Source organism: Chrysochloris asiatica, unplaced genomic scaffold (assembly GCF_000296735.1).
Source record: "Chrysochloris asiatica unplaced genomic scaffold, ChrAsi1.0 scaffold00050, whole genome shotgun sequence".
In the NCBI taxonomy this organism is placed as follows: domain Eukaryota; kingdom Metazoa; phylum Chordata; class Mammalia; order Afrosoricida; family Chrysochloridae; genus Chrysochloris; species Chrysochloris asiatica.
This window is the reverse complement of record NW_006408568.1, coordinates 6,858,310-6,868,527: the sequence shown is the minus strand read 5'-3', so window position 1 is coordinate 6,868,527 and position 10,218 is coordinate 6,858,310.

The following is a 10,218-nucleotide window of genomic DNA, read 5'->3' as shown; positions in this document are numbered from 1 at the left end:
TCACTGCTTCTCTGGGCAGGGTCCCGCACTCTGCTCTTCTCCCTTGATGGTCCCAGGGACCTCTGCTTCTGGACTACAAAGTCGATCACTCCCCTCCTTTTGCTACAAAACATCTACCTTTACATTTCCAACCCTCACAGTCAGTCCTAATAAGCAATTATTCACTATTGTGCCACGTAAGGGCCACCCTCATCTCCTTTCATCAGTCCCGCCCAAACAGATTGGATACTACTCCGTGGAGATTCTACCTTCCTCTGCGCCCTCTGGATCTAGGGTCCCTCTTGGAAGCTTGTAAGCCAGTCACTTCTTGCCTTTGTAGCCCTCCCATTTTGGGTAGCCACTTTTCAAATTGCCCATCCCTGTCTACTCTGTGTATGGAGGGGGTGGGAATGATCCTCACTGTAAAGATTTGTTCCCTCTTTTGAGCTACTGCATCCAGAGGTGTAGGTCAAGTTCATCAAATTGTATGAGATTACTCTTTTTTCCTCTTCTTTCTATTTCTAGTTGAATTCGGATCATCCAGCCATTGAAGTCAGGTCAAGTGGGTATTATCTGATTCCTTTTTAAGTTTTTTTTTCTTCTCTCAGTTTATCTCCTCTCAGATTTTACTATAAGTAGCAAGAAGAAATCTGACAGCACCTTCAGCATTTTGGAACATTTGGAAATCTCCTTAGTTATATAATCAATTTATCATTTACACATTCTGCTTTCCACATAACCATGGGAAGTGATTTTTCTAAGCTTTCTGCCAATACATAACAAGGATCCCCCTTCCTCTAGTTTCTATGAATAAAATCCTCAGTTCCTTTGAGTGCTCTCTGGCAGCATCCCTCAAGTCCAGATTTCTGCTAACATGTTCCTGGTGTGGTATTGCAGGTTAATGCAATGGACTGCAAAGTCGCTTTGAACCATAAGATCCGTGGATCAAGCTTAGCAGCTGCTCCTCAGAAACTCTATACACGGTCACTAGAGGTCGGAACCGACTCGATGACACTCAACAACAACAATCATGTTCCTTAAAATTCTTCCAAAATAAAAAAACAGAACCACTGCTATCAAGTCGATTCTAACTCATAATGACAGCGGAACTACCTTATGGGGTTTCCAAGGCTGTAAATCTTAGCAGAAACAGACTGCCGCATCTTTCTTCCAGGAAGCTGCTGGTGGGTCCCAACCACGAACCTTTTGGTTAGCAGCTAAACATTTAACCATTATTCCACCAGGGCTGCATAAAGTAATTCCAGCCTAGCTATTATTAAACATTTTGATCCAAGTTTCTATAAGATAAGCCTGATCAAAAGGGAGCAAAGTATGGAACAGAATTTCAGATTTCCAGTGGAATTCAGACTTTCTGGAGCCATTGAGATTTTGGATGAGGCCCCAAAATCATCTCCCAGAGATCATCATTAAAATTTAAACCTTAAACTATTACATGAAGTCTTCTTTGAACCAAAAAAAAAAAAAATAGTTTATTTTAATTAGTAGAATGCATCTGCTTTAAACATTGTGATGCTTTTTTAAAAAATCTGTATGACATCAATTGATAATAGCAATTCAAAGGGTTGGATGGGAAGCTTCAAGGGCAATGAGTTTAATACAATTCTGATATAATGGTGTGAAAAGGACAGAAAAAAGTGGTAGCGCAATTTGAAGAATATAAACAATGTCACTGCATTGTACATGTGGAAACTGTTGGAATGGTCTATCTTTGACTATGTCTACTTTCACCAAAAAAAAAAATTATTTTTAAATTTTAATTTTATGTCCCACACCACACAGTTCAAAGCCAATCCAACATTTTTGGGCATTTGTTACAGCAGCACCCCACTTCCAGTACCAAAATCTCTGGCTATATAACAGTGTTACCACAAACTTAGAAACTTAAAACATCACACACTTATTTATCATCTCACAGTTTCTAAAAACGAGGAGTCTGAACATGGCTTGTTGTTTAATGCCACCAAGTCAGTTCTGACTCATAGTGACCCTATCTAGGGTTTACAGGTGGTGGGTTTGAACTGCCTATCTTTAGGTTAACAATCCAGTGCTTATCCTGCAGAGCCACAATGGGACTCTGAACAAGGCTTAAGGGACTCTTTTGTAAGGCTGCAATCAAGATGCTCATGTTGTTATTGCTGTTGTTAAGTGCCATTGGTGGAGTTGGTTCCAACTCATAAACACCCTCTATAGGATTTCTGAGGACCTTGCAGTTCAAACTGACTGTGGTCCAATGCATTATTCTGCAGAGCCACACTAGGACTCCCAAAATGTCCATTGTTGTTGTTGTTGTTGTTAAGTGCCCTGTATAGGGTTTCCAAGGAGCAGCTGGTGAGCTTGAACCGCTGACCTTGCAGTTCAAACTGCTTTGCAGTCTGGCACATTAACCCACAGCGCCACACCAGGACTCCACAGACAGGAAATCCTTTAGTGGTTGGTTACCAGGGACTGAGGGAAGGGGAGGGGTTTCTTTTTGGTGAGATGAAAATATTTTGGAACTAGGTAGTGATGATTGTTGATCAGCTTTGTGAGCAACATGTGTCATTTAAAATTTTCTTGTAGACACATTAGAAAAAGTATTTTTTAAAGATGAAATTCATTTTAATAGTGCATTTAGCCCAGTATGTCCAACATATTGACATTTAGCATGTAACATGATAAAAGGTATTAACTAGATTTAAAAAAAATTTTTTCATACTAAAACTTAGAATTCTGTTATGTATTTTACACTTACGTACAACACATCTCAACTCAGATGTCAAATTTTCATCTAAATAAACCAGTTGCCTCGGAGTTGAAAGCATTTCACCAGACCAGATCCACTAATATTTCCAATAGTAGTCACTTCACCGTTTGTTTGCCATGCAGGGATTGCGTCTCATCTATTTAGAGTTCACAGAATTTACGAATATACCCAAGTTGTCTCAAACATAATGAAAAGTTTTTCCAATGACTGAATGTCACTGTTGTTTAGTGCCTTCGAGTCAGTTCCGACTCATAGCGCCCTGTATACGGTTTCCGAGGAGCAGCTGGTGAGCTTGAACCGCTGACCTTGAGGTTCAAACCGACTTTGCAGTCCAGCGCATTAACCCACAGCGCCACACCAGGAATCCAACTGAATAGAGTACCCGTTTTTTTATTTAAAAATTATAATAGTTAAAAATAAACCAGTTAACAGTTAAGGTCCTCAGCTGCACTAGCCACATTTCAAGTGCTCAGTAATCAAAACATAAGACTTCTTCAGTCTGGGTCTTCGGTGAGGTCAGCTGCTCAGCTCCTGCTCCCTCTGCAGACCCCAAATCTCCCTGAGACTCCAGAATCCTGGGTTCCTTCACCCAGAAATTCAAATGACTCCCTCCCCTTTATCCCTGCCCATCCCCCACCCCTTCTAGCAGCAGGAGTTCCCAACCTTCTGAGCTCTTTTTCACTCAGACCACTTATCCCTGATTCCCCTGGCTCCCCAGGCCCACTTATCACCTGGCCCTCCTATCTAGATTATCATCTCTATGCATAAACATTAGCATACCTGAAAACTAATTTGCTTACTGATTACTTCTGCTCTAGTCAAATTCACAAACCTTCCGAAGAAAGAAGAAACACACCCAGTCCCTCCCACCCCTTGCAAGGAAATTGTGTCTTGTCTTGCAGTAGAGGAAGAAGAATTTCAGCAGTTGCCAGGTTTATGACATAGGGGCTGTTATACCCACTGAAAGGAGGACGGAGGAAGGCAGAACATGGGTGGCGGCGAGGTTGAGAAAAAGTGTCCCTGTGGGTGTGCGGCCGTGGGAGGGGAGGAGGACATTTCACATATGGTTCATTGTGTTGGAATGATTTGGATGTTAAATAAGCACCTTAAGGGATTCTTTCACATTTCATACTTTCAAATTTTTATGATTTAAATTCTTTCCTCCAGGCTGGTTTTTTTTTTTTTTCAAGCTTCAGATCTCTTGCTAGACTGGGTCTTATTTGCATAATCCCACCTCTGATATTTAGTCCCGCCCCTTTAAAAAGCTCCTCCTTGTCGTCCCCAGCCCGGAAGGCTCTGCGCTCTGCTCTGTACACTGTCGCCACCCTTTTTTCTTGTTCTTGACAGTCACCCTGCTCAGGCTTCACTCCGTCTTCCCCTCCCTTGTACCGAGCCTGGTTTCTCTACTGCTGTCAGAGGCCAGGATAATCCTCCTGGAGCTATTTCAAGGCTTAGTCAATCCTGTTGCCCTGTGCCCAGCTCCCACACAGGCCGGATTTCAGGGCTGTGGACCCTGTGCCAGGAAGGGAGGGGTGGCAGCTCCTGTAATACCAGAGTGCTGAGCACCAGGCTCTAGGATCTGGATTCCTTAGAGCCTGTCAGGGGGCAGGGAGGATAGTGCGATGGGCACAATCAGGCTGTGATCCTAAGTACCATCCTAAATCTTCCAGCTAGATGACTGAAAGTCTGGAGTCCTGAGTCTTCATCTACCCCACAACACACACACACACACATACACACACACACACACATGCTCCTCCTCTCAGTACTCACCCCCCCGCCCCCCGCACACACAACACACCAACCAAAGTCATTGTGACTTTCACAGACCCTTGATATTTTCCCCTTTGTGGGGCCCTAGATGATCATGATCCAGTTGCCATTAACTTGACACACACTCATGGTGGCCCCCTATGTATCAGAGTAAAACTGTGCTTCATGGAGCTCTCAGTGGCTAGTTTTCTGGAAGTAGATCACCAAGCCTTTCTTCTGAGGCACCTCTGCATGGATTGAAACTCCCAACCTTTTGGTTAGTAGCCAGGACGGCTGGCTCACTGTTTGTGCCTCCCGGGAACTCTTGCTCCATTAAAAAATGGTGGTGGTGGTTATGTGCCGTGGAGTCAGTTTCGACTCATAGATGTACAAATATAACTTATTGATAGTTAAATATTAATACTACATATTATAGTATTTTCTGTGTTTTTTTTATTCCGATTTTAAAAGAAATTAACATCTTTTCGATCCCTGTTATAGATTGAATTATGTTCCATAAAAACATATTTTAACTTGGCAAGGCCCTGACTCTCAGTACTATGTAGTTATTTGCCATTTTGTGATTTGATGTAATTATCCTATGTGTTAGATCCCAATCTCTAAAACGTTAATAAAGCAGGATTTGAGATAATTATGTTAGTGAGGCAGGATACAATCCAAAGGACTAGGTTGTATTTTGAGTCAATCTCTTTTGAGATATAAAAGAGATTGAACAAGTGAGCAGAAATCAAAGGGACCTACTACCAGCAAGAAAGAAGATCTGGGAGTGGACTGTGGATCCAGGATCCCTGTGCTGGGAAACTAGTAGAACCAGGAAACACACACACAGATAAAAACTTCCCTTAAACTGGTGCTCTGAATTTGGACTTCTAGCCTCCTAAACTGTGGGAGAATAAATTTCTGTTTCTTAAAGGCATCCACTGTGGTATTTCTGTTGTAGCCGCACTAGGTAACTAAGAGAGGACCATACTGTGTCTAATTGACCTCTCTGGTCCCTGGGTATGCTCCCCTCTATCTCTTTTCCCAGCCCCTAGTCATGACCTCCTCCCGCACATCCCCAACTCAGTTCATTTCTCACCTTAGATGAGTACACTGGTTTTTTTGGTTTTGGTTTTAAAACATAATCTTTTATTATGTTTTTGGTGAATGTTCACATAGGAAGTTAGGTTCCCATTTGACAGTTTCCACACAAATTGTTCATTGACATTAATTATATTTTTCACAATGTTTCAACATTCTCTTTAGTTGTACTCTGGTTATTCCATTTCCAGTACTCTAGTTTCCCTGTCCTTTATTTTCTCATCATTGCTGTAGGGAAATTGTTGACCTTTAGGTCTTATACAGATGGTTTTCAGCAGAACACTGCTCTCATGGTAAGTCCTTCATTTTTGTGCTGCTCTGCTCTTTTACTAAAAGATGACCTCAGAGAATAATTTTGGTTCAAGTGTTAAAGAATGTCTCAGGACAATTGTTCAAGGAATCCTCTGATATCAACTGGCCCAGTTAGTCTTCCTTTAAAAAAAAAGTAATTTGAGTTTTGATCTGCATTTTTCCCGGATTCTATCCAGGATCATCTACTATGACCCTGGTCAGAATGGTCAGTAGTGATAGTTGGGTACCATCTAGATCTCTGAGCATAGTCTTGTCAGCCCCACATTCTACCACATGGTAGAGTTCTGAGGTGGGTCATTTTGGGCTTCAGTGCGCCTCTCTGGGAGAGCCAGTTACTGTAAAAAGAAGGATAAATCCATGGTTTCTTGAAGTCCTTTGTGCTCTTCTAATGCTACTGATTTTATAAACAAGTCTGAACTTATCTGAAGTACCTCAATTTTGGTATCAGAAAAGGATGGTTTCTTCCATGAATTACTATTATCTTCGGCTATGAGACCAGAAGAAATGGATGGTGTCTGACTACCATTACTGAACGTTTTGATCAAGGACCCAATAGATGGATCTTGACCAAAAGTGGGGAAATTGAGAAGCAATTTCAAATTCATATGGAAACCAAGCTTATTGGAACTATCGAGACTGGGGGAACCCTTGAATCTATTGTCTGGAAATAATCTTTAAACTTTGAACCCAAACTATCCTATGAAGCTAATGGTAAACTAAACAACAGTTTACCTCAATTAATAAAAGCTATTCGCTTGAGCATTACACTCTTATAAAGAATTATCTATATGAGTTCAAACTAACAACAGTAAATCTAAAGCACAGATAAAAACTTAGAAAGGAATGGTTTCTTCCAAATCCACGGCTATGATCCCAGGGTTCCAACACATTCCGAATTAAGTCCAGGCTCCTTCTTACTATGTCACATGAGACCTTCTTTGAAAGGACTAGAATATAGTGAGTAAGAATATATATAAAAAGGTAGAGCTGTCTGACCTTGTACAAGTCCTTAAATCTCTTATAGTCTCAGTTTTGCCCAACTTTGAAATGGGGATGATGATAATATTTTCCTCAACAAATTATTTTAAGTATTAAATATTATATATGTAAATTTATTTTGTACATAATAACGCTTTATATGGTAGGGGAAAAAAAAATACAGAAAAGTCCCTATCTCTTCTCCACAGGGCAGATTCCTTATCATAACTAAGATTTGAAATGACCAAGTACATTGTCTGGAATAGACCAAAAAACAAGTCCACTGCCATCAAGTTGATTCCAACTCATAGCAACCCTATATAGGTGTGATCACTAAGGTTTTGTATCAATTTGTCTAGGCCAGGGTTCTCATTGGTTTGGTAGTTGAGATATAGTTATCCTCATAATGAGATCTGATACAATGTTATGAACTCCAGGATGAGTTCTGCTATGAGCAAGCCAATCAACTGAGAGGATATTTCCTCAGGGGTGTGGCCTGCTTCCAATATATTAGACACTTAGGCAAAGCTTGTTTGCTCTCTGCTGGGTCTGGATCTTGAATCTAGCTTATCCTCCAACCTCTAGTTCTTTGGACTTGAGCCACTGATGTGCTCTATTGCCTGCTTGCCTGTCTGTCTGCCAGCCAACTGACCTGTCAATCTTGCTTCACCTGACCTGGATTTGGGACTCTTCCACCTCTATAACCATGTGAGCCATTTCCATAATATAAACTTCTCTTTATTTATTCATATATAAATTTCACTCGTTTTGTTTCTCTAGAGAAACCAGCCCAAGACATTTGGTACCAGGAGTCATTCCAGAGAAACAAAGTCATAAGGGTGGGTTTTCTAAATTGGTTCTCAAGTCTGATTAGTTGCAATGGCACTGATCATTCTGCTTCTGTTAGTAAATGTTGTTGTTGTTATTAAGTGTCGGTGATTCAGTTCTGACTCATAGCGGCCTTGTATAGGGTTTCTGTGAGTGGCTGGTGGGCTTGAACCACAAACCTCTGATTAGCATTCAAGTGCTTACCCTACAGCACCACAACAGGACTGTACATAGGGAACTGCTAACCCATGGTATGAGTTGGCAGTGCTAGTATGCAAAATACCACCACTTGTAGATCAAGTATTGATGACAAAATAGATGCTTAGTGATGTTGTGTTTGATACTTTTCTGCAATTTTGTCCAGACGAGAAGTATAGGGAAGCTGGCTGGCTGGTCCTACTGATACAGACCAAGTGGTAAAGGAAAGAGACCAGCTCAGAGTTTTGAAGTTCTTTCTCAAATAATCCATAAAAGACCTTAAATTTTCCACTTGTGCCCTGAAAGAGGGCCTATTTCTTAGAGTAACAGATCTGATATTGCTGAAAACCAAACCAAGAGTCTTATCTTAAGCATGGCTAAATTGCAACAACAGCTGAATTCCCGATCTTGAATGCTGTCTGATGTTTGAGTGAAGGCAAAAATTGGGAAGAAATGGGATCCTGAAACTAAGGAGGGAGACATATTGTCAGGTAATCAGGAAGCTGGGGACACTGAGCCCTTAAATTCTGTCAAATTATTCTTGCCAACAGCACCACCCCTCCCATCTGAAGAGATTACTTCAGCTTTGTCTGCAGATTCATTATCAGTAAAACCATTATTCCCTCTGCACACACTCGATGAGATAAACCCAACTGTGCCTACTGAGAAGATTATCTGGGGCATCTCCTAAGGTAGATGTCTTTCAAGACATTGCTGTATGTTCCCATCAAACACATCCACCAATGACTGTTTCTAGACCTATAACTAGACTTTAAGTCCCAGAAGCCCCAAAAGGTGACGTGCAAATTGTGACCCAGGAAGAAGTACACTGCGCTCCAAAAGAGCTGCTTGATTTTTCTAATATGTGCAAGTAGAAACTAGATAACATGTGTGGGAATGGTTGTTGAGGGTGTAAGATAATGGTGCGAGGAACATAGATCAGTCTGAGTTAGATCAGTCTGAGTTTATTGATATGGGCTCACTAAGCACAGATACTTCATTCAGTATTTCAGCATGAGAGGCTTTGTTGTTGTTGGTACATGTTGTTGAGTTGGTTCCGACCCATAGCTACCCTGTATAGGGTTTCCAAGGAGCAACTGGTGAGTTTGAACCGCCAACCTTGTGGTTCAAACTGACTTCGCAGTCCAGCGCATTAACCCACAGCGCCACACCAGGAGTCCATGAGAAGCTTAGAAAGGTTCTAATGGTTTATTTGGTTGGTTCACTGAAGCATAGATTATGCGGTGGCCTACAATACATCAAGCTAAAGCACCAGACCTGCCTTAGTATACTGTAAAGAAAGGAATACAAAGGCTTCAGGAAATTGGTGTGTTAGAATGGATTTATCAGGATGAGACCCATAAACCCACACATTGGAATGTCCAGAGGATACACCTTCTACCACAATAGTGAGAAACAAATTTGTGAAGGGAGCCCCTGCCTCCCTTCAGAAGACTGCTGTGCTTGCTATATTATGTGAGCCAGATTTGACAGTGGGAACTGCCCTAATTGAATTAAGACACCTACTTGCAATAGAGTTGAGTGAACCCTTGGCAGGGGCCAAATGATAGAACTTAATTGACAAAGACAAGGTGGGTGTGGTTACTGTAATGGACAGTAAATCAAAGTAGTAATCAGAATAGTATGACTTGTGTGAATTTATGACATTGGCTACTTGTAGGTGGAAAACCTACAAAAATATTTACTTAATCTATATAAGAGGAATAATCCTAGGTCAAATCACTGACACTCTAACTTGAATCGCCAGAATAGAGAGTCACGGCCTCTCAATCAATTCCCAGACTTGAGCCAGTTTATAGATCCACAACCCCTTGAATGAAGGGGATGCCAGATCCCTTGAGCAAGGACCCCACCACACTGCCAATTGTTTTTCCCAGCCTTCTCCAAAAGGACCTATAGTCTTTTACAAGAGTGACTGTTCATTGGGGAAAGGAAATCAGTCTTTTGGGGGATTACTGGACACTGGCTATGAATTGACACGAATTCCAGGAGACCCAAAATGTCTCTATGACCCACCAGACAGAGAGGGGGCATATGGAGGTCAAGCTATTAATGGAGTCTTAGCTAAGCTCCATCTCACTGTGGGTCCGGATGGTCCCTGAACTCATCCTATAGTGATTTCCCCAGTTCCAGAATGCATAATTGAGCAGACATACTCAACAACGGGCAGAACCCCCACACTGTATCCCTAAAATGAGAATAAGGGCTATTATGGTTGAAAAAGCCAAGTGGAAGTCACTAGAACTAAGTCTACACAGGAAAATAGTAAACTATTAGCAATACCG